The sequence below is a fragment of the Mustela putorius genome, unplaced genomic scaffold (genome assembly GCF_011764305.1).
Source record: "Mustela putorius furo isolate JIRA1106 unplaced genomic scaffold, ASM1176430v1.1 tig00000083_pilon_pilon_pilon, whole genome shotgun sequence".
NCBI classification, from domain to species: Eukaryota; Metazoa; Chordata; class Mammalia; order Carnivora; family Mustelidae; genus Mustela; species Mustela putorius.
In genome coordinates this window covers 13,867,240-13,891,726 of record NW_025421273.1, presented here as the reverse complement: position 1 = coordinate 13,891,726, position 24,487 = coordinate 13,867,240, and the positions used below count along the sequence as shown (strand labels likewise).

The window sequence follows — 24,487 nt, the reverse complement described above, 5'->3', positions numbered from 1 at the left end:
TGCTGACACTCTGGTGAATTCTGGCTCCCAGTGACAAAGCTAGGGAAAGGCTGTGAAGACCGTCTGCTTTACAGGCAGTGCGAGGATTCATTGCTCTATATCACACTTATTAAGTAGATGGAGATTAATCACCGAGCATGGAGACTGTGAATTGGATTAACTGCTCTGGGCTAGAATCTATTATCATAAGGATAATCATTTGTTCATTCAATGAATATTTACCAAGTGCTTTTCCTATGTCAAGCACCTTTAAAAAGGGTCTGTCCTCCTTTGTGGGAGCCATTGGAAGCATTTTGATTTCCAGATGTCTCTGGGGACTGCACCCAGGGCATGCACGGCAGATCCCCTGCAGGACCTGGTGGTGGGGGTTGAGACAGCCGGCATGATCCCTCCTCCTCCCCGCTGCCTTGCAGTAACCTCACTGGGGAAGGGATGTTGCCGGGAGCACAGAGGCTGGAATCCACGTGAAGAGTGGCTGCTGTCTGCCTCAGTCAAGGCTGCAAGTGCTTTGTATCCGTTAACACCTTTCACAACATAGCACCCATTTTGCAGATGAGGAAAATTAGGCTCACATTTTCCCATAGACTTGAAGCAGCTAAGAAACGGAGCCAGAAACAGCCAGATCAGTGCCAGAGCAAAGCCTCTGAGGTCTCCTGAGTGCAGATACACTTGGGAACATGTAGGTTCCAGCATGTGCCCTCCTTCCAGCCATCTTCTACCCCGTGCCTCCACCCCTGCAGCGTTGGGTGTTAGGGAGGGAAGGGAGTTCCTCGCCATTTCCCCAGGGCTGTCCTGGGTGCTGCGATCCCTCTCTTAATGGCCAAGGTGACAGAAAAACTTAAAACAGGATGGGCAAACAAGTGTTTGGAAAACATTTCTTTAGACCGGACTCTTTCCACCATGACATTACAGACATTCGGGCTGGATTCTGGGCTGTGGGGGAGTGGGCTTGTTAGCAGTATCCCCACTGGATGCCAGTGGCACCCCTCCCCCCACTTGTGATAACCAAAAATATGTCCGAACATTGCCAATGTCCTGGGGAGCAAAGCCACCCCCAGTTAGAACCAGCGCTGAGGGAGCCCTAGGGGCATTGTCCCCTCCTAATCAAAAGGGGAAGGATCTTCTGAGAGCCACAGGGACATCCCAGCTACCTGGACCTGGCGCTGTGACCTGGGGCATTTGACAATGCGACCAGCATGAGTGAACGCAAAGGCAGCGTCTATCCTGGGCCGGGCAGCTTTGGGTCTGGCCCAGGAGGCTGGCTTGCACACCTGCTCAGAGCCCCCAGCTGGAAGCCTGTGCTGGGGCCTCTGGCTTCCCCCCTGAGCCCACCCGCTGGTGTCCCTGGGGTGGCTGTCCTTGCCCCTTCACTTGTCCTAATCCCGAAGGCCCTTTCCAGGTTCGTCTGACCCTACTCGGCCTACAGCAGCCCCAAGCCACCAAATGTCACTCCTCCTCACTCCTAATGTCAGTTTTCCTGGGAAGTCTGGAAAGGAAAATTAGAAGTCTGGAAGTCAGTTTTCCTGGGAAGTCCTCTGTGCATTTTGAACCACATCTCCCTCTGTGTCTTGATTTTCCGGTAGGGTCATGGGGAAGGGGGTCTCTGGGCTGCTCTGCTTTCAGCTCTCACTGTCCCAGGCAGGTGTTCCCTCTGTCTGGAAGGGGCTCTTCCCTTCTCCCTTTGCTGAACTCTGCTCTGCCCTCAAAGCACAGCTTGTATGACACTCTCCAGGCGGGCTTGTGGTCCCTGTGCCTGCCTAACACCCCACCCCAGGCTCCTGTGCTTTTTGTTCAGGACCCCTCCTGCAGCCCTGCGAGTGCCCCACAGATCTGGCTGGGCCTGGTTCCTCTCTGGTCTCGCTGAGATATTCAGGGCCTGGCCTGGTTCTGGAGCTGGACTTAGGTGATGTCATGCTGCCCATGGTCTGGGGGACACCCTACACCACTGTCCTGCCCCGTGGTGATGTGGGCACCACGAGAGGGACAGACAGGACAGGGCATACCCAGAAGATGCTCGAGCCCTCACAGTGGAGGACCCACCATGCAGGACTTCCTGATGGCCAGGCCCCAAGTGGTGGTGCGGGCACTCTTGGACAGGCAGAGGCCCTGAGGAAATCATCAGCAGAAGCCCCCAAATGGAGTGATCACTCCCCTTCCTGGAGTTGAGGGGTTGCAGGGAGTGGCACAGAATTTTGAGGTCCTGGGTTCAAACCCATTGTGCAATCTTGGACAGTTTCTGTCCCTCCCTGGGCCTCAGTGTCCTCATATATGAGGTTGCCAGTAGTACCCTCCCCCTTCAGTTGGTCATAGGGGATGGGGAGGTACCCCACAGGGCTCAGCAGAACAGCTCGTACCCCATGCCCACTCCTGAATCTCCATCACTAGCACCGATCAGGGGGTCCATCCCATGGCTGTGCTGGGGAGGGCCAGGAGCAGATGTATGGAGGCGGGACTTAATTCCCAAACATTCTATTTGGGAAGCAGGTACAAGCCCACCTGGAACTGTCCTTTAGATAGATGTTGGTGATGAGCCTGTTGGACCCCAGGCAGGGAGGCTGATGTGGAGGCTGTGGCCGGAATTCCCGGGCCGAGCAAGTCTGACAAATGCTCCCACCCTTGCAGCTCTGAGCAGGAGAAATGCCGGCGGCCCAGCCACTAGACTGGCTTGTAATTACCTTCATTGATCTGTTTGTTCTGTTTCACTCATCCCTGTCCATGATGGCCGGGGCTGGGGCGCTTCAAAACCTGTCTAGGGTTTGGCAGTCTGTATTTACTCCCCTCGTGAAGGAGCCGCCAAGAACACACCACATTCAGGGAGTGGGGGTGGAGAAGGTGATGGATTGATTTTTCTCCTGAAAGGTAATTTCTGGGAAATTCTTTGCCTGGAGGCAGGGTGGTGGGTGGGGAGACAGAAGAAAGACTCTGCTGTTGTCAGACGGCGCTGTCTCCTCTTCCTGGTGGCCTGGCTGGGTGACTGCGCCTCCCAGCTTTCAGCCCCCTGGGGTGCTTTTTCCCTGGGCCATCGGGAAGAGTGGCAGAGAGAATGCAGGGACAGGGCTCCCCCCACCCTGACCCTGTCCTGGGCACAGCCAGGTGCAAAGGAGGGTTAGGAAGCCACGGGGGCTCTGGGCACATGCCACTTGGCCGTGGTGGCCGCTGCAAGCCCAAGACCCTCCCCGTCACTTCCTCACACCTGCTGCAGAGCTGAGAAGTACATGCAGGTGTCACTCTTCTTTGGAACTTAGTCCTTTTAGGACTGCATAATGGGGTCCATTAGCATGTTGATAACATTGCTAATTTCCGAGAGGTAGACCCTATTTCCCCACCCACTGGGGCTGGTGTGCTGCTTTGATCAGTCCAGAAATTGAGGTTTGCCAAGCAAGATGCAAATGGAGAATTCTAGTTAGTGGCTTCAAAAAGCGAGACCAAGTTAGCTTTGGGGATGCTAATTAATGGGCGGCAGCAGTGGCAGTGAAAGGTGGGGGGAAGTACCTAGACCTGAACACAGATTCTTTCTGTGCCTGGCCGCCTTCCCTACCCACCCCACGAGCCATTTGGATGTCACCTCATCCCCAAAGCGTTCCCAGATGGCCTCAGGCCATTCCAGTAGCATCTCCCACCCAGCCCAGGGGTCTCCCAAACACAGGTGTCCAGGAACACCTCCTCTGGGCTCCCACGGCAGCTTCTCCCTGTGGGGCCTGGGGTCAAAATGCGGGCCACATGCCACTTTGTGCAAACCCACCCTGTTTTTGATACGGTCACATGGGGCCACCAGGGCCTGGAGTAGGAGCATCCCATGAATCTAAGGCCAGGCAGGTCCCCAGCCCAGGTAGGATCCCAGGACTAAACCACACAGAGAGAGCTTTTGGAATTAGGTCCATTCATGCATTCACTCATTCCTCCAACAACTACTTCTGGACTTTGCTGATCTGCACAAGGCACTGTGGTAGGTCCTGTGACTTCACCCCTAGCCCAAGGAATTGACAACCCAGGGTTGGAGGAGACATCGAGGGAATGATCACTTGATGAATTATATATAACTATGGATTCTAATTAATTATCACCAACTGTTCTTTGTTCTTGGTTACTGCTATGATGGTGTTGAAGAGGAGGTCACACTGTCCGGGCAAAGTTTCCGGGGTGGGGGAGGTGGGGACGAGTTTTCCCACCTCTTCCAGCTTTTGGTGGTGTCAGCAAAACTTGGCTTGTGGCCCCATCTCTCCAGGCCCTGCCTCAGTCCTCACATGGCTTTCTCCTCTGTGCATGGCTGGGTCCAAATTCACCTGTTGCTCTAAGGACACAGCAATGATAAGGGTCACCCTGTTCCAGTGTGATCACATCTCCACCGGTCATGTCAGCAAAGACCCTGTTTCCAAATAAGATCACATCGTGAGACTGCAGAAAGGATGTGAATTTTAGGGGGCACTGTCTAACTCAAGACACAGTCCTTTCAAAATATGAAAAAAGAATTCTTAGTTACCCAGCCAATACAGACCAGGGCAAGGTCCAGCCTGCAAGTGGCAGTTTGCCAAGCTCTGGTCTAGACAAACAGGATGCCGTGGATGGGAGCCCTTCCTTCTGCACAGGTGTGGGGGCGGGGGTTGAGGGATGAGACTACAGGATAGGGAGGAGAGAGAAGGAGGTGGGGACCAAGGCAGGGCAGGCTTGGATGAGCAGGGCTCCTTCTCCTTCCTCTATTCAGCGATGAAGCAAGTAGTTTCTGTGTCCTGTAGGTCAGAACTTCCTTCCCTTCCTACTAGATGGGCAATCCTTCCAATGGTGGAGAAGCACGCACCCCAGAACCCCAGTGTTTGGAGGGGAGACTGACGCCCTCTGCCTCTTCTTACATACTCCCACTAACGGAGGGCTCACTGCCTTGGATGTAGATCTTGGCTGTGGAGTTCTAGTTAATGCAGAGAACACATTCCCTCTCCCTGCACAAACACGACCCCAGAGATCAACATTGCTTGTTTACCTCTGTGCACATACGTGTCCTAGGCCCCAAAACATTCCAGTCATTTACGTAACTTTGTGACTACAGAAGGCTCCACTGCTTTTGACTATCGCTAAGCTACACAAAGTGGGAACAATTTGTCTAAAATGTAAACAACCTAATTTCGGTGAAATGGCACTTGTTAGAAATTACTTTATGAAACATAAAATGTCAGGTTAATTTATTCGATAACATGTTTCTCTGGCTTTTTTCCCTAAGCTGGGTGTTTCTTTTTGCCTTAGCACAAAGTAACCAGCCACAGAGAGCTCATAAGCTGCTTGTTGGTGGGGGACAAGAGATCCTTGTCCCTAGGTTCTTGGAGATCTTGGTGGCTGGGCTGTGTCCAACTGTGGTGTGGGCTGTGGGGCTGCAGGCTAGGCCTCCATCTCTGCCCCTGGAGTGTCCAGCTGCGGCCGGGGTGCAGGCTAGTCTCACACCTGAGGCCGTTTGTCCTCCTGGGAGACTGAGATTATTCTGTCCCCTGCTCTGGGTGGCTCGAGCCTGAATGGAGATGACAGCATGTAAAATCTCGAGATGTGGTTGCTTAAACAGAGTCTGTGCTCAGCAAAGGCTCTCCTTAAATGCTTTTGGTTTGGCGTTAGCAGATGATTGATTAACCTTCTAATGGTAGGAACAATGATTTCTTTTCATTGCTGGGCCTGGGGGATGTGGAGCTGTCTTCAGCATGAAGGGGGCCCTCAGTAAGCACCTGGTGAATGAGCAGAGCACTGTGGGAAAACCAGGGCCATTGCGATCAGACCAGTTCTGTGCTGCATCTCAGGCCGGGCTCCCACAGGAGCCCAGGAGGGGAGCAAGGCCAGCCAGTTCCTCCTCGGAAAGCCCCACCCCTTCCTTCCCCACCTGCCTCAGAGCTGACACCCATGACCGTGAGCCGGTACCATGCGCAGGGCCCCCGTGGGGTCCTCATGAGGAGGAGTGCCTGTGTTTTCTCTCCCTGGGACATGTGTGTCCCTATGCTCAGAGCAGGAAGCTGAGGCTCAGACAGCGAAGTCCACTCAAGGGGACTCAGTGGGTCCGTGGAGGTCAGACTCGAAAAGGCCTTGTTGGTCCCCAAGAGAAGTGGGGACGTCTTGAAACAGCAGCTCTGCGAGGGTTCCTGTCAGTGGTTGGGCGTGGGGGCAGAGCCGCCACTGGTGTCTGGGTGTCCTTGCCAGCAACCGCCTCTCACAGCTCCCAGCCACTGTGGGGGGGGGTGTCCTCCTCTGGCTGCCTTTTGGTCACAGAGGATGCCCAAGACCAGCCCGGGACTCCTCCATCACCTCCTCCAGGAAGCCTCTAGCTGCCAGAGCTCTTGGGACTCTGAGGCCCGCCGTCCGTCTGCCGGGCTGCCTCCCCAGTTCTGTCCCTCGAGGAGAGTGTCAGCCCTTCCCAGGGGAGGCAGGCGGGAGAGTGCTCGGTGCACCCGTAGACGAGCAAACATCTCTGTGCTCTGTTGTATTCCAAGGTACCCCGCTCCTGCCCGTCTGCACACGGCAGAGCTCCAGAACGCTTCCTTGGCAGTGAATGAACAAGACAGGAGGGGGAAGGGCGCGCTGGGAGGGAGGACAGGATGGAAGGAAGGGGGCAGACTTGGCCTGGGGTCCTGGGGTCCTGGGGTCCTGGGGTTGCCCTCGGCCAGAAGTCCAAGACTGACATAGCCGCAGATGTTCCCCCTTGAAGCTATAGGGGAAGGTCCTTCCCAGCGTCTCCCCGAGCTTCTGGGCTTTGCCGTCGTCCTTGGTGCTCCCTGCCTTATAGACAGTCCCCCGTCTCCGCTTTTGCCTCTCCCATGGTGTTCTCCATGTGTGTCCGTGTCATCATGTCCCCTTTTCAGAGGGACACCTGTCCTGTTGCATCCGCACCCACCCCTAATGACCCACTTTAGCCTGATCACTTCCACAAAGACTCTGTCCGCATCAGGTTGCATTTGAGGTAGTCGGGGTTCGGACTGCCCGTGAATTTGGGCCCCCGACGTGTGGAGCCGTTGCCACCACTGGCGGCTCTCACTCTGTGTCTGAGGGCCCCAGGGGACCTCGGAGAGAATAGGAAGCCTTGTCTGAGTGCTCCGGAGGAGTGACTGCTACCCTGCCTTCATCCCAGACTTGTCCCCGTGGAGCAGACCCCACGAAGCTCTTTGTAGAAAGGAGCCCCATAACACAGTCCCTGTCACAGTGAGTATTACAGATACTGGATTCCAGAGACAGAGAAGCAAAGTCCCAACAGTGAAGAGGTAACACCCCAATTTCCGGGCAGCCGTCTGGTCTGTTCAGGGCAGGTGCCTCCTGTTTGCCTTCCTGGCATCCACAGGCTCGTGTGACTCCGAACTTCATCACAGGGGCTGAGCTTTGGCAGGGCCCTTGGCTTCTGAAGTCAGTCTCCCCTCTGGTGCGCCTCCTTCCCTCGCTGGGATGGCTTGCTTGTTAGCAGCCAGGAGCTGACAGGGAGAGGGAGCAGGGCTGCCGGCAGCTCTGGATTCTGCGGGGACGCCCACGTACTCTGTGCATTTGTTTCCCCAGACTGAAGATCGATGAGACATGATTTTAAAAATAAATAACTGGTCCTGAAGAAGAACTGTTTTATTTTATTTATTTTTGAGATCGAGCGCATGGACATCTGAGTGGGGGGGGAGGGGCGGAGAGCGAGAGAAAATCTCAAGCAGGCTCCCCGCTGAGTGCAGAGTCTGACGCGGGGCTCAACCTCACGACCCTGAGATCATGACCTGAGCCAAATTCAAGCGTTAGTCGCTCACCGACGGAGCCACCCAGACGCCCAGAAGAACTCTCTTAAAACAATTTCCTGGACTGCCCTGGATGGGACCTGCCTCTCTCTTGTCTGGAGCTAACAGACAGGGGAGAGGCTCGCCCTGCCCTTGGGATGCAGGCTGTGGGCCGCGTCTCATCAGGGGGCGTGGTGGTGGTGAGGGATGATGATGATGATGAAGATGATGGTTGGTTCATGACACCACTAGGGGTCATTTCTCCCCTGGGAAGTCTGGGGGCTATCGCTGTCTGCCGTCCGTCCTGAGTGAGGCACTCGGTTCTTTGTTCCACTGGTTGGGAGGTGACATGCCCATGTCGCTCAGTCGGGGCTACAGCCAGTCACACAGGAGACTGGGAGCTAGGGGCACGCGGGGGTTTGGTGGGTGCTAACTTCTCCACCACCCAAGCCTCTATTTGGGCACGGATTTGCTCACTTCAACACCCACATTTATCTCTTAAGTGTATTCTTTCTTAGAGTTCTACATTTTGTAGCCATTTTAGATTTATAGAAAAATTGCAAAAATAGTGAAGAGGGCCCCTGCATATCTCCCGCCCAGTTCACTGTTACTAATTTGGGACCTTGGGACCTTGGACCTGATGCATTATGACTGTCTATACTCTGTTCAGTATTCGGATTTCCTCCATATTTCCTCAGTGGCCGCATTCTGTCCCAGGACCGCATGCAGAATGTCCCAGGACACTTAGCAGTCACGTGTCCCAAGGCTCCCCCACAGTGCTGCGGTCCTCGGACTTTTCTGCCAGTCGATGACCTTGACACACCTGAAGAGTGCACATCAGGTGTTTTTTTAAGAGGGTTTTTCAGGATTTGTTTGATGTTTTCCCTGTGATTAAACTGAGGTCGTGGTTTTGGGGAGAGGAAGACCACAGTGGTGAAGTGCTCTCCTCATCACGTCATTTGTGAATGTGACCTGTCACCGTGGCATTGACCTTGGTCTCCTGGCCGAGGTGGTGTTTGTCAGGGGTCTCGACTGTAAGGTTCTCCTTTGCACACTCTGCTCTGTGGTGGGAAGTCATCGGGGCAGCTCCCAACTTAGGGACTGGGGAGTTGTGGCCCCCTTCCTGGAGGGCAGGGTATCCACACCAAGTACTGAGAATTCTTCTTCACAAGGGGTTTATGGCATCCCCTGCCCTCCATGTATTTATTTATTCCATTGTTTCTTTGCATGGGGATGGATGCATGAATGTTTGTGTTATGCTTTGGGTTAAAATCCAGTCCTTCTGTATTTACTGTTTGGCTTAGATGGGTCTAGCATTGGCCCCTGGGAGCTCATTCAGTTGGCTCCTGTCCTGTGGGCACACTCCCAGCATTGTGATTTTTGTTTTGTTTTTAGCACTTCCTCACTTTCTGGTGATGCACCGGGCTCACTGTCCACGTTCCCCACCTAGTCCCAGAAGCGGCTCCTTCCCCGCTGAGCCTTGGCTGCTCTGTTAAAGGCTGACCGTAGAAGCCAAGGTCAGAGTGTCCTCACCCCCAGCACGGGCTCCCAGACCTCCGCAGCTCACGGGGCCCCCAGTGTCTCTTTGGATTCTGTACCACAAAACAAAGTATACAAGGTCTATTTATTCAGTAGTCAGGTCCACACAACCTAGTAAGTGCGTATGTCCTGACAACATCACAGTCATCTTGAAAAACACATATAGCCTGAAGGAGTTGATTTCTGTTTCGTTCCTCACCATGACTTGTTGATGGGAACGCACACATCCGTCAGACTCTCTGCTCCTTCTGGAACCTTGGGGTCACAGCTCCGTCACATATCAGCACCCTCCTCTCCTCCTCCACACCCTCCTCTGCTCTTCCTTCTTGTCACAACACCTGCCAGAAACCCGACTTGGCAAAGGGAGGGTGTCATCGAAAGGAATATGGCGTGATCTCATTTGGAAACTGGAAGTGGGTGCAGAATCCAGAAAATGTTGAACCTCACTGTGTTTTTCTCAAAAAAAAAAAAAAAAAAAAGGCCACTGCATCCCTTGCTACAGCACCCTCAGGTGCCTTGGCCCACAGTGTGGGAACCGTGGCACTGAATGGTAGCCATCTGCTGCTGTGACAAGGTGGCAGGGGGGCACTGGGCCAGAGTGGCCAAGGTGGCTCATCTGTGCCCGTAGGGGTCAAGGAGCACACATCAGGAGTTGCAAACCTTTGCTCAGCACCTGTAGAATGCTCCCTGGGGGTCATAAGGGAATGGCTCTGAGCTCACCTGTTTCTTGGATCTGCGGGGACCGTGGCATCCCGCCATCCTGCCGGGGTCTTATGTCTCTCGTCAGCATCTACATCTGTAGCCCTGTGGTGAGCCGAGGAGCCAAGGAGGCTGCCCAGCTCCCTGTATTTTCAAGGACAATGCTGTCCCCCTTTTTCCCACACCTGCCAGGTGGCACTGATGATGCAGAGGTAAAAGGTCAGGAGGCGTGTGTTCCAGGCTATATGCAGGTTCAGTGCGGTGCCCCATGCTGACTCCTTTGCACAAGACCCCAAGCATCCATCTGGGGGGGGGGGGAACAGGCAAGGGCGCAGCTTCGCACAGCCTTTCATGGTGTGCTCCCGGGGGCTGGGCTCACCGCTAGCCTGGGCGAAGGCCAGCCTTGGGGGATTCTCCGGTAGAAACAGTGGCTGGACAAAGAAATGTGGGGACTGGCCTCCCAGGGGCTTTCTGGCCTGAATTCTACCTGCCCACTTTCCAACTGGTGTGACTCTCCCTTTTGAGGTTGGGGGATGACATTCAGACTCCCCTGCTTTCTTTATGTCATGCTTCCAGATCAAGCCCTGGGGTGACAGCAAAACCGGGGCCACTGAGGGAACTGAATGGCCACTGAAAGGGACCAGGAGCGGGCAAGGGGCAAGCTAGAGTCATCAGTTAGGGCTGGGCTTGGTCACTTTCTGACTGTAGGACCTTGGCCACAGGTCCTTCTGAGTCTCAGCTTGCTTCTCTGTGAAATGGGTAGCCGTGCGGCAGCACAGGGACTCACATGTGTGCCCATGGGGGCAAGTGGAGTGACAGCAAGCGTGGCACAGTACAGGTGCTGCCCAGCCCCCATGTGGAGGACAGATGCCGCAGGGTGTGGATGGTGGGACACCCCGTGTCTCTGCTCTCAGAGGTGCCCAGGTGACTGGCAGGCTGAGCCCCTCCCACTGCTGAATGTGAGGCCAGAGCTTGGAGAACCCATGTGGTCTGGTTGTCTCATAAAGTATGCGTATTTTATACTGTCCACCCTGCAGACATCCCCCATGTGTGCACGTGTATGCAGACACAGTGTTCCATCCATCATGCGTGGACACGTGTGCTAGATATAATGGCCATTTGTAAGGGGCATGTGTCTTGCCCACACAACACGGTGCTCCTCCCTTTGTGGAATTTTAATGGCTCTTCAAGGTCCTTCTAACTATCTCAAGCCCCGCCCCCACCAGACAAAGGGCTCTATTGTGCCCCCCGGGGTATGGCAGGGCAAGTATGGGATACAGGAGGAAGAGGGTCCTTTAAGTACTCTTGGCTCCAGTAAGTGGCCCTTTCTGAGCCAGTGGATGGATGCGTCTGCGTTGGACCCTTCTGTTCCCCGCTTGACAGATACGACCTTTAAAGACAACCGGGGTGATCTGTTAGCAGGGGACAAGGTGCTTTGTCTCCAGGCCTGCTGGGAACAGACGAGGCCCCACAGCCCTATTCCCGCTGCTTCAGAGCATGAGAGCAAGGACCCCGAATCTGGCCCTGGCTCGGAATGCTAATTGCCTGGTCTAAAGTGTTATTGATAAAGGCGGCCAGAGAGAGCGGGTAATTCATTATTTAGGGCTTGGGATGTCCATGGACGGGATGGCAGTGAGTAATGGATTGGGAAACTGCCTGTTGGCTCTGGAGTCCCAATTTATGGGCCCGTGAAGCAGCAGCCAGCAGAGCCCGGGGATGGCCAGGTGCCAAACGTGCGTCTCACCATGTGCAGGGGCCCTGGACACTCTCCGGGCACAGCAGGTGCATTCTGAGACTCGAGCCTTCACCAGCCACTGCTGGAGGCTGCCGGAGGGCCCTGCTTGTCACATTGATGCCCATGCGTGGTCCCCTCATCTGACACCCACCCTCCTGTGCAGCCCAGGCGGCTCCACCAGAGAGCCCGTGGGCCCATCCATGTCCCCAGACGAGGCCCCACAGCCCTATTCCCGCTGCTGCCCTATTCCGTCTGACTCTGTTTTCAGAGGGAAGCAAATTTATTTCCATAAGCCTCCGCCCCTCGGCCCTGTGGGTTAGCCATCCCTTTCTGAGGATCCAGAGGGAGGTGGAGGCCCCCCAGGGATGAAGGGGGTGGATTTAGCTCTCAGGCATCCGACTTGGCGTGTCGGTTCCTGGCATGGACTTCGCCCTTTCCTCTGTGCCAGACCGCATCTGCCATGCCTTGGCACCAGACCTCTGGGTCTCCAGCTTTCTTCCAGAAGGGAGATTGTCATGGGTGTAGGAAGCCACACTCCATGCAGCATTCAAATATGGGCAGGACGGGGGCGGGGAGGGTGGCTGGCGGTGCGTGGCTCGGTGATCCAGAGACGAAATTCCTGACGGGTGTTATTCGGAGGAAGCAATTCAGCAAGCTTATCTCCCTGTGTGATGTGGTTGCGCTGCTGGGAGGAGGGACAGCGTCCCTGGCTGCCGGCCACCCGCTTGTCTGTCCCGCATCAGCCCAGAGGGATTTCAGAGGCTGGGGGGGCATGGGGCACTGCTCTCCGTGGGAATTTGTGTTTGCAGATTGAATGGCCCCATCTTCCCGGCTGGAGCACGCTGTATTTATTAAAATAATGAAACCCTGGGAGCCTGGGTGGCTCAGTCTTTTGGGCATCTGCCTCTTGATTTCAGCTCAGGTCATGATGTCAGGGTCAGGAGATGGGGCCCTGCGTTCAGCTCTGTGCTCAGCAGTGAGTCTGCTTGGGATTCTCTCTCTCCCTCTGCCCTCCCAGACCCCCCACACATGTGTTCTCTCTCTCTCTCTCAAATAAAGATATCTTTAAAAAAATAAAAACTAAACTAAGCTAACAAATCCCGGAGGGCAACCCCCAGGCCCAGACGCCCCTTAATGCCAGCGTTTGTTCTAGAAGCTGACAGAACAGCAAAGAGCCTCTACATATTTGCTTGTTCGGTTTTTCAGCAGATGCTCTCCTTGCCTTGGGCTGGGGGCTGCAAACACAAAGAGAGGGCTCAGACGCAGCGCCAGTTTCAGGAGAGGCAGACAAGATGTCTTTGCTGGCTTGAGAAGCCTTGAAACTGGACCATGAAGCAGGAGACTTGCTCCTCCTGGAAGGAGGGGTCAGGCGGGGGCTAAAGGAAAGGCTTCCCCCCCCCCCCGGCAGCCAGCTTGGAAGAGGCAGAGACACAGAAGTGGGAAACCGAGCGGCAGGTCCAGGGCAAGCCTGTGCCGGGTGGGAAACCGAGCGGCAGGTCCAGGGCAAGCCTGTGCCGGGAGCCTCCGCTCACCCCCGTGTTTGCTGATTGAGCACAGCTGGGCTCACCCCTCGGCCAGTGAAGCGGGAGACACTGGGGGCCACCAGTGAGTCCAGTGTGATCTGGAAGGGGAGGAGGAGGTGATGGGGACCAGGAAGAGAGGGTCAGGGTGAGGAAGGGGAGGAGCCCCGTGCCAGCAGGACACACGAGGCGGGAAAGGACCCCTGAGGCAAGCGGCTTCGAGCCTCACAGCTTTAAATCACGAACATTACTCAGTGTTAATAATGGTGATTATCATCAGTAATGGAAAGGGACAGATGTATTCTGTTAACAAGACCAGTTAGTTGGCTTCCTGGGACCCACCAGCCTCCGCGTGGGGATGGAAACCGCACGTAATTGCTCTTCAGAGAGAGAAGCAGTTTCTGGTCCTATTCACTGGGCGTGGGGAGAACACACTGGGAGCCGCCCGCCCGCTAGCTGCTGGGGGATGCTGGGCAGCGCGCGAGTGCCAGCGGGAGGGACTTGGCAGTGGGCATCTCCCGTGTTCACATCTGATGCCATGTCCCTCGGGGCTTGAAGCGCTGTGATGCTCCCCACCGTCCCCAAATCAACCACAGGCCCTTCGGCCTCAGAGCCTCGTCCTGCCCCCACCCTGCTCCCTGTCCTCGGGGCTCCTGACCTGCTAGGCCTGAGCGGGGAGGAGGGATGGGCAGCAGCCCTGTCCCTCTCCTTTCTTAGCTCCTCCCCATGCATCCTGATCTCTCAGAACCAGCTGCCTCCTCCAGGCAGTCCTCTGGGTCCAACCAGGCCTGGAGTCCTTTAGGGGCCCTACATACTCTTTCATGAGTGAACACGGTCTTTCATCTCTTGATGGGACGATGAGACTCTTTTCTGTGTCCTCCTCCAGCCTGTTTGCTCCCCGAGGGCGGGGCCTGCGTTGGTCTGGTTCACAGTTGGTGTCCATTGCTTGCCAGTGCCTGGAACCTACCTGGCTCCACACCTGTCTGCCCGGGGACCACAGACTGCACAGCAGAGGGGCCGGACATCTCTCTATCCCCCTGCACAGCAAACTCATGGAGAGGTGTTGTGTTTTTCATATTTTTAATTTTAATGGGCTCCAAAACATACTGAACCCCTTTAGAAGACTTCAAAATAAGCTAGAAGTTTTTGTTTCCCAGAATTTATGGTCTGCACATTTGAGAGATTTTGTAAGCGATGCACATTTCCTAACACTGGCGAGACTGCCAAACATCCATTTTCAGAGAACTCCCTCCAGAACCGATATCTCATTGGAAAGGAAGGGTTTTCTCACTTATTATTAAAGCAATTCTTGATCAGAGGGGACCAGTTGCATGTGTTGATTCTCTGTGAAAACATAAGCAGGGTAGCGTTCGAGTGATAACAGCCTGCCTTGGGTTCCACTTGGAACTTGTGCGTTTTGGTAAAAGAAGAAAGGCATAATTCATCTTCCAGCTCAATGGCCCTTGAAAGCACCTTGCTTAGGAGACGCACCTGCAGCGGGGTCCCGGGGGTCTCCATGGCCACGCCCCCTCTCGTGGTGGATGGCTTTGGTCTTTATAAGGCAGCCCCCCCAGGGACTCCCCTGGTGGGTGAATGTCAACAGACCGGACTGCGGTGCAGTTGGGGGGCCCACGTCGGTCTCACAGCTGAGTGGGTGAAGCCACTTTGTGCCCCGTTTTTCAGATCACATAGAAGCACGCGTCGAATTCCGCTAGTTACGTGTTGCATGTCACTGTCCCGCTCAGCGGCGAGGAACAAGGACAGAGGCAAGCCTAACACAGGGCAGCCACATGTGCTGAGCTGTGGCTCAGAGCCCTTGGCCTCTGCTGGGCTGCAGGTTCTCTGCCCCTTACAGTAACTCATGGCCCCTTCTGGTAACTAACACACAGGGCGAATTGCAAACAGCGGCCCCACCCTCAGGGCAGGGCTCTGCATGTGCACTACATCCCACCAACCTCCTGGCTTTTCCTGGGAGGCACCAGCCGTCCTCGTGCTGCCCCAGCCCGTCCACCCAAGGCCCTGAGTCCCAGAGACTCCCCGGGGCCTCCCTCCGTGGCCAAGCTGTCCAGACTGGCACTCCTCCACTCCCCCAGGCCTTCTCTTTTCTCTTGCGGACTCTTCTTCAAAGCACCTGTCACTTTTGGAAGTCATTTTCCTTGTGTGCGAGCCCCAAGGGGCAGACTCTGTCCCATGTTCTGCCTCGGTGACAGGACACCCCTGTGCAGATCACCCCTTCTCCCCGTGGTGACCTTGATGACCTGCCTTACTGTCTGCAGAGGTGGGCTGGGACAGCATGAGCCAAGTGCATGTCTTCACTTAGAGGACAGTGAGGTCTTTAAGAGCGAGATGAAATTTGGCTCCCTGTACCCCACAGTTACTCCTCTCACAGTTCCCCCGATTTCAGACACACGCACGTCACACAGAACATCAGAGTGGGGCGGGGGGTGATGGGGCTGTTCTTGTTATAGGAAAGGGGGAGGGGGGAGGGGAAGAAGGGAGCAGGAGGCAGGGAGGGAAGCTGGCCATTTGCAAAGGAAGCAGAGTGGTCCTTCTCTCCCAGGGCAGAACTTTTAAAGGTCAGTGTCAACCGCAGACCTTATAGCTTCCTTGACTGAGTCCGTGGAGACGGCCACGTTGCTGTGAGAGGAGCAGCGCGCCATGGGCTGTCCTCAGCCGTGCCGTGAGCGAGTACAACGGTCCTCCAAGGCTTTCTCGTCCTCGGGTTCCTCTCACCTTACCATCATCTCCTTGCCCGGGGGAGGAACTGCCACCGACTGACCTGCCTGTAGACGGCTCTTCTCCTCCTGGGCCTACTGCCTTGGACACTCCAGAAGCTGTGGGTGCTGTGTGGTCGGAGCTTCAAGGGAAGGTGACAGTGAGACAGATGAGGGTTCCCACGTGTGATGTCACACAGTAAAGGTCCGGGGGCTGGAGGCAGGATGCCATAGCAGGGGGCGGCCACGGAGGAGGGCGGCCGCAGGGGAGGGCCCTGGTCCCTGGAGTCCGCCACAGTCACCCTCTTGTGAAATGAAGAGTCCGTGAGGAGATCTCATGCAGCTTTCCCCCTAAGTTCTAAGCTGGCTCAGTGCATAGAAATACCATGTGAGCACACACATAATTCCACAGTTTCTAAAAGCCATGCTCAAAAAAATTAAGGAGAAACAATGCAATTGCTTTCAATAGTATATTTTACTTAATGCATTAATATGTTGTAGGGGAGGAGAAATTTTCCTCTATAGATTTTTCTGACTGGTCTAAGATTTAAATTGATGTGAGACAGATTAACAGAAGAAAATCAAATTTAATTTTTACATTTGGGAGTCCCCCCACCCCCATACATGAGAGGATCAAAGTTGGAAAGGAACAATACGGTGTGGGTCCCATCCTGAGCTAGGGGATGGGGTGGGGGCCTGGGGCTTCAAAGGGGAGGAGGGCAGTTAAGGGAGGGGCCAAAAGCTTCCCTGGAGCCCTCAGGGTCTGGATTGCCTTTGGCTGAAAATAGTCAACACGCTAATGTGGTACGTGGTGGGGAGACCTGCTCTGAAGCCCTTCTGCTGAGCTTTTGAGATGTGAAAGAGGTTGCATGCTCCCAAAGCTGAGTGGGTGGATTGCTCCCTATCCTGTTAAGAGCCTTGGTCCTGAGAATGGGTCAGGCCAGTTAAGCTGATGTGACCGGTTTCACGAAATGGTATTGTGGGTGAGCTCCCAAAGTTAGGCCTTGATCGTGCAAGCAACCGGGTAATTAATAAGAGGTCTTTCCGGGGCGCTGGGGTGGCTCAGTGGGTTAAAGCCTCTGCCTTCGGCTTAGGTCATGATATCAGGGTCCTGGGATGGAGCCCCACATCAGACTCTCTGCTCAGCAGGGAACCTGCTTTCTCTTGTCTCTCTGCCTGCCTCTCTGCCTACTTGTGAAATCTGCCTTCAAATAAATAAATAAATAAATCTTTTTAAAAAAAGAGGTATTTCTATGGAAACTAGACACACCCTGGTTAGCAGAGCAAGTTCCAAGCCCCATGTCTGAGTGCCATCGGTGGGATTCCTAGGTGTCAGGCTCAAAGCACCCGCACGCGGAGAGATGGCAGGCGTCGGCAGTCTGGTACAGCATCATGGTTTGCCGTTTGCTGATCGCTGGAGGTCCCTCCGTGTGGCCCCCGCAGCCGCAGGCAGGGGGTCTGTCTGAACAGGGCTGTTGCAATGATTCCTCTCAAGCTTGCATCAGGCTGCCTGGTGTGCAGGGCTTCGTGGGGAAGGGACAGCTCTTGTTCTTGGGGACTCCAAGTCAAAAGGATGGGAGAGGATCGGAAATGTTGGTTTGGAGAGTCATAAGCAGATATTTGAGGTCATCGGAAGAATTCAGGATCTCATCCAGTTTAGGAGCAAATAGCAACACCTGAAAGATCATTTGTCAGATCTAGAATCATCTACTACCCTACAGGTTATGTCGGGGAGACATAATTTTTCTCTGTAAAACCACCCTCCTGGGGCGCCTGGATGGCTCAGTGGGTTAAGCTTCTGCCTTCGGCTCAGGTCATGATCTCAAGGTCCTGGGATCAAGCCCCACATCGGGCTCTCTGCTCGGTAGGGAGCCTGCTTCCTCCTCTCTCTCTGCCTGCCTCTCTGCCTGCTTGTGATCTCTGTCAAATAAATAAATAAAATCTTTAAAATAAAATAAAATAAAATAAAACCACCCTCCTTTCCACCAAAGATAGCCAAATGAAGACTCATTTGTTTGCAAAATGAGTCTGGTTTCGGGCAAACTTGGCCTGACAACGTGCAGAAGTGGCCCGAGAATGGTCTTGGGCCATGTGGACTGCTTTTAAATCTGCTTGGCTGGAACTTTCCATAAGGAATCTTCAGACGGAACACTGAATGGCCTCTAGAGACAAAACCAGACTTTGATCTTGCACCAAGTGCACTTTTGGCGTTAAAGCTTGCTGACTTTCCATTCCAGTCTTAGCCAGTCCTGCCCATGCGTCAAATCCCCTTCCGAGGAGTCCTTTCCCACAAGCCTTCTACGACTTCCTTTTTTAACATTCAGACTCCGCTCTGTGTTTTCCCTTTTAAATCACCAGACTCAACTTTAGGACCAAACTACTTTCTTCTCCCTCAACCACACACAAAAAAATTCGTTTCCATTCCTCATCCCGTGTCTTGCCGGAAGCCCACATCTCAGTCTCTCTGCCCACGGAGATGTTTCCTTTCTTGTTTCTGGTAGTTTACGTTCTTCGTCAGCAATTAATGTTTCTTTATTTTCTCTTATTTGGAATCAATCTGGGTCTTCAATGAATTTAATGTCACTCAACACTCAATAGCAAAGTTTGAAATTTCAGGTTATTACCAAAAAGATTTGGGGAGACTGGCTTAGAAAGGTGTGTCTGTTCATCTTACTTGTTCTTAACAATTGTGTTTTGATCCGTCCCGAAAACCTTACAAAGCATGAAACAGCTAAACTGCGATACTTATGTTGTCTTTCCTGCTGACAAGCCCTCTAATGGAGGTGACGGGAGCTGATTTTACTTTCAGTGAAGGTAAGTAGCATAAAAGGATTATATTTAATGCTAAGGACTCTAAACCCATGCCGATATCATTATACCAGCATGCTTCAACCACCTTTCACATGTGAGAGACCAATCCTGGAGCACGTGAACTTGAAGAACCCTTGGGTTTGTTTTGATAATTTCTGAGAGTTTTGAAACAGCCAAGCCTGTAAGCTCGTGTCTCGAGACAGCTCTGTGAAGTTATTTTACAAATGAATTTTGGCAATGTCATCCAGACGTAGGAGAATTAGCACACACCCACGACACACAGGCATGGACACACATGAACAGGGCAGACAGAGGTCTTACGCTTTCTAATGTATGTGTTCATTTTCCCCTTCTCCAAAGACATCCTCTTTCCCTCTGTCTGTCTGTCTCTCTCTTCTGGTAAGAAATCTCTCCCTAACGTGTGTGTTTCAAAGAATGGCTCTTGGGTCCTAGAGGAGACATGGGTAGAAAATCTCTATCACAAAGGCACTAAGTTTCTCTAAGAAGGACTTGGGATTCCTAAGGACAATACTTAAAAGAGTTTTGATAAATAGGAAGGGTTTTAGGATTGGTAAAAAGGACACGTTAAACAACTCTGGATTATTTCTGAGGCTGGATTTCTAGTTTTGCAAAGATTTGTAAGGTAAGGACAGTTGCCTGCAATCCCTTAAGAAATCTCTTTGGTTACATCCCCTAAATGGCATCATAGGTTGATCTCCTCACCTAATTATCTTCAATTTGCTTCTTTTCCTTTGGGAATGTAGCTCTAATTTTAACTCAGGGGTGAAGGCCTTAAGAAATTCCAATCACATTCTGAATATCAGCTCCCAGTATGGCTAACTTTTAACTACAGGACCACTTAAAAATAAAAGTATTCTAGAGACCGTCTGTGGGGTGATCCGTGATGGACACGTGGTGGACATTTTGAGGACAGCTGACCCGCAGCCTGTGCACCCTGGTCCGTCCCCCATGGAAAACTGAGCGGGCCGTGTAGCTTTCTCCCTTTGTCTCATAACTGTGTCCACCAACAAGAATGCTAATTCACCAGCTGCCCGCCTTAACAGATTCAAGTACAAGGGGAAAGACAGTATGGAAATGAGGCAGTGTTGAATGGAAGTTAATGTGGAGCTGACGAAAGCTAAGAAGGTTGACCAGATGCTGAAAAGGAGAAACGGAAGCTGATTCCCTGATAACGCTACCTCTGCACGGCAGGAAAACTTCCAACAACCCGGGCACCGTAAACTGGTCTGTTGATGCAACACCTTGGAAAGCCAGCTCCAGGCTACTCAAGCCGCCAGGACACTGCTCTCTAGGGAAGAACAGCCCCCTATAGATGCCATAATCTGGACTGGTTTGATTCCAAAATGTGTGTCCTTCTTGGGCAGAACTGATGGAAGCCGGATTCAGTTTGAATCTGCTCGATGCTCACTACTATTGCTTCTGGGACATCAGAACTGACCAAGGCTGCGGTAGATGGAGGTGCTGTCCCAGCATGCATTTCTCCATTGGCATCTTCCCTCGCCCATGTCGTTGAACGAGCTGTGTGGGCTCTAGGAAACATTGCGGTTGGGGGGGGGGCGTGCGGGTGGCTCAGCTTTTCAAGACTTGGTTATCTCCTTGCAGTTCCTGGCGTATCATCTTTATTTAGCATGTGGCTACTTATGTGACCTTACTTGGACACTTTCAAACCTTTGTCGGAGAAGAATCCCACACCCCGGTGAGATGCTCTTGAGCTGATTCTTCCTACCTTAGTTCGTCCCCTGCATCACGATGATCTAGAAGTCTTAGCAGATACCTGCTGGGCCATTTCCTACCTTCCTGATGGTCCAAATGAACAGATTGAAATGGTTGTGAAAACAGGAGTTGTGCTCCAACTTGGGAAGCTTCTAGGAGCTACTGAATTGTCCATTGTGACTCCCGAGCTAAGAGCCATAGGAAATATTATCCCTGGGACAGACAAACAGACTCAGGGGATCATAGATGCAGGAGCACTTGTTGTCTTCCCCAGCCTGCTAATGAACCCCAAAACTAATATTCAGAAGGAAGCTATGGGGACAATGTCAAACATCACAGCTGGTTGCCAGGACCAGATGCCACAAGTAGTGAATCGTGGATTAGTCCCATTCCTCAGTGGTGTTCCCTCTAAGGCCGATTTTAAGACACAAAAGGAAGTTGTCTGGGCTGTGACCACCTACACAAGTGGCGGGACAACTGAACATATTGTATACCTCATTCATCATGGCATAATAGAACCATTGATAAGCCCCTTGGAGGCCATTTCAAACATCTTTCCAGCTGCTGAGAAGCTAGGTGAGACCGAGAAATTTAGTATAATGATGGAAGAATGTGGAGGTTTGGACAAAATGGAAGCTCTACAAAACCATGAAAATGGGGGTGCCCGGGTGGCTAGGGGTTAAAACCTCTGCCTTTGGCTCAGGTCATGATCCCAGGGTCCTGGGATTGAGCCCCGCAATCAATCGGGCTCTCTGCTCAGCAGGGAACCTGCTTCCTCCTCTCTCTCTCTGCCTCTCTGCCTACTTGTGATCTCTGTCTGTCAAATAAATAAATAAAATCTTTAAAAAAAGCAAACAAATCATGAAAACGAGTCTGTGTACAAAGCTTCCTTAAACTTGATTGAGAAAGATTTCTCTGTAGAGGAAGAGGAAGTTCAGAAAATTGTGCCAGAAACTACCTCTGAAGGGTCGCCCTCCTGGGATCTTTAAGTTTTAGACTGTACAGCTGTGGCGGAAAGTTGTTTGTTGTGTACTCTGTTTGGCAGAAGTTTTTCTTCCTGTTCCTCTAATAAGAACTCTTTAAATGTGTTTTGTTATTGTAGCATTTTTAAAAAGATTTTGTTTATTTATTTGACAGAGAGAGAAAGAGATCACAAGTAGGCAGAGAGGCAGGCAGAGAGAGAGGGGGAAACAGGCTCCCTGCTGAGCAGAGAGCCCGATGCGGGGCTCGATCCCAGGACCCTGCCACCCAGGCAGCCCTTACTGTAGCATTTTTTACAAGGAAATTCTACTTGACCTGTTCCAAATCATATAAACGATATGAAGTTCCTCCTTTCAGTGGGTTTCTTATTTCTGTGTGGAATCTCTTATCTTGTGGTGTCCTGTAGATAAATATCAAATTCTGCCCTTTTCTTTTATATATATATATATATATATATATATATAATATTCTAATATATATGTATATATTCTAAATATCTTGCCAGTTTACAGATACTCAGTAAATATTCCGGCAGTGTTGAATAACCTCCCGCTTGGGGTTTAAGAGGGGTCCCCAAAGAGGGTGCAAATGATACCATCTTCCCAAGATCCAGAATCACTTCCAAGTATCCCAAAGGAAGAGCCAGCAACCTTCCTGTCCAAGGCAGACACAGCCCAAGCTAGGTTCTCTCAGGAGGCGAAGTGAGACCATCCACAGGGTCAAAGTTGTCCCTGGGAGAGAAAGGATCTGAAACCGATGGGTCTGGATTTGGAAAGGAGGGGGCATCCTGAAATTTTATTTTCCTCTTCTGCGAGTTTCTGAGCAACACCTGGTCGTGTGTTAGAGAGCCTAGAAGAAATTCTGGTCACGTGTTTCCTCTTGGGACAAGGAGGGGGATTTGTGAGGGGCTATCAGTCTTTTTTCTTTTCTTTTCTTTTAGTTTCAGAGGTAGAGATCAGGGATTCATCAGTTGCATGGAACACCCAGTGCTCATTCCATCATGTGCCCTCCCTAATGCCCGTCACCCAGTTACCCCATCCCCCCCTCCCCTCCAGCCACCCTCAGTTGGTTCCCTAGAGTTAAGAGTCTCCTGTGGTTTGTCTCCCTCTCTGATTTTGTTTTATTTTATTCTTCTGTCCCTTCTTTTATTCCTCTGTCCCTTCCCCTATGATCCTCTGTTTCTTAACTTCCACATATGAGTGAAGTCTTACAGTATTTGTCTTTCTCTGATTGACTTATTTCACTTAGCATAATACCCTCTAGTTCCATCCATGTCATTGCAAATGGCAAGATTTCATTTTTTGATGACTGAGCAATATTCGTGTGTGTGTGTGTGTGTGTGTGTGTGTGATGATTTATCTTCTTTATCCATTCATCTATCAGTGGTCATCTGGGCTCTTTCCGTAGTTTGGCTCTTGGGGACATTGCTGTTATAAACATGGGTGCCCTTTTGAATCACCATGTTTGTTTCCTTTGGGTAGATACCTAGTAAAGCAATTGCTACCAGTCTTTCTAATTCTTCTCCAAATTTGCTAGAATCTCCTGGAAAAGATCTGCTGCTGTCCAGGGGACATTTTTTCTTCTGGTGGGGTTCTAGGCTATATCCACGAAGGACTTGCACAGGAAGAGCAGAAGCTGGTGGAGCCTGATTTACAGGGCGGGCCCTGCTGCCCATCCCACTGCCTCCAGTAAGCTCTCCTTCTGGCTTTCAGCTTGTACATGAGTAACCCATGGATACCAGGCCTGGAGATGGGGCTGTGGGACACTCTGTAAATCTCATAAGAAAAAAAAAAGTAAGCTGAAATAGACAGATGGGGAGAGATTTTGAGAAGGGGAATTTCTGTTGAATTTACTTTTTGTTCAAGTCTGATTTCTCTTCTTTCTTCCTGCTAAGGGAGTCCCTAAGAGGAATCACTGTATTTCCTTGTGTCCTCTTTTTAATTTGTTCTCTCTGAAGGTACCAATAAATTGTTTAGGATGAGAGATTTTAAAAAATTTTTTTCTTCGCTCAAATACAGCCAATTCAGAGAATCAGTCATTTGGCCATCAATAAATAGGATCTGTCAATAGTGATTCAGACTAATAAGCCTTTTCAGGTAATTTTCCAGGCTTAAGAGAAATCTTTCTTGGATGCAGGTGGCATCCTTGGGGTGGGTACAGATGATGTACCCCTGTGAGCACAGAAGTTTCTTCTCAAAGCCAGTCTCAGAAAGCAAAGGCCTTTGTCCTACCAGTGGTTGTGGGTCTCCAGTCTCCCATGAAAATGGGATGTCTCCAGTCTGAGGCCCGCTGATTTGTGACACTGGGCAGGTGTTCCTGGAATGGGATTTTTCTAACAGTAACAATGAAGGTCAAGATAGCAACAGCTTCTCATGAACTGGGATCTCTGATCCTGACACAGACAAAGATTGTCAGATACACAGCCTTTGGGGGTGCCCAGCAGATGGGCAAAGACACCCATCCTCTGACTGGCAGACCAGAGAGGGCATGCTCACTGGCCAGAATGGCAAGCGCTCGGGCCATAGAACAACACAGCAGACAGAACTAACGTCCATTTCTGGGAGGAAAAGGGTGGATAAAAACATGGAGTGCTCTTGCCAAATATTAGAGTCACCAAGCCCAAGGAGCTAGCTCCCCCAATATCTTCTGCTTCTCTAAATTTTAGAAAAAGGTCAAAAGGACCCTCACTGCTCTGCTTCCTTTGGACTCTGCAGGTACAGACCCAGGATCTGCTGTGGGAATTCTGACCTTTTGCCAGCTGTCAGAGTATTGAATGTATCTCTGCTGCAGCCGCCATGGGGTGATCTGTAGTCAGCAGACGGGACTCACCAGAACTGTAGGGGAGGAAAAATATAACTCCTCCCCTCAAATGTTCTTCTGGCTGGTCTAAGAATCAAATTGACATGAGACAGATTAAGGGGGGGCGCCTGGCTGGCTCAGTTGTTTGAACATCTGACTCTTGATCTCAGGGTTGTGAGTTCAAGCCCTGTACCAGGCTCCATGCTTCAAAACAACATAAACAACAACAAAAAGAAATAGACATGA

The 24,487-nt window shown here is 52.0% G+C and overlaps 1 protein-coding gene and 1 pseudogene across 3 annotated transcripts in view; both read left to right on the top strand.

Moving 5' to 3' along the window:
- Positions 1-24,487, top strand: part of SORCS2 (sortilin related VPS10 domain containing receptor 2) — a 419,778-nt gene that overhangs the window by 272,448 nt on the left and 122,843 nt on the right. The window lies entirely within an intron of this gene.
- Positions 7,868-21,450, top strand: LOC106003743 (annotated as a pseudogene).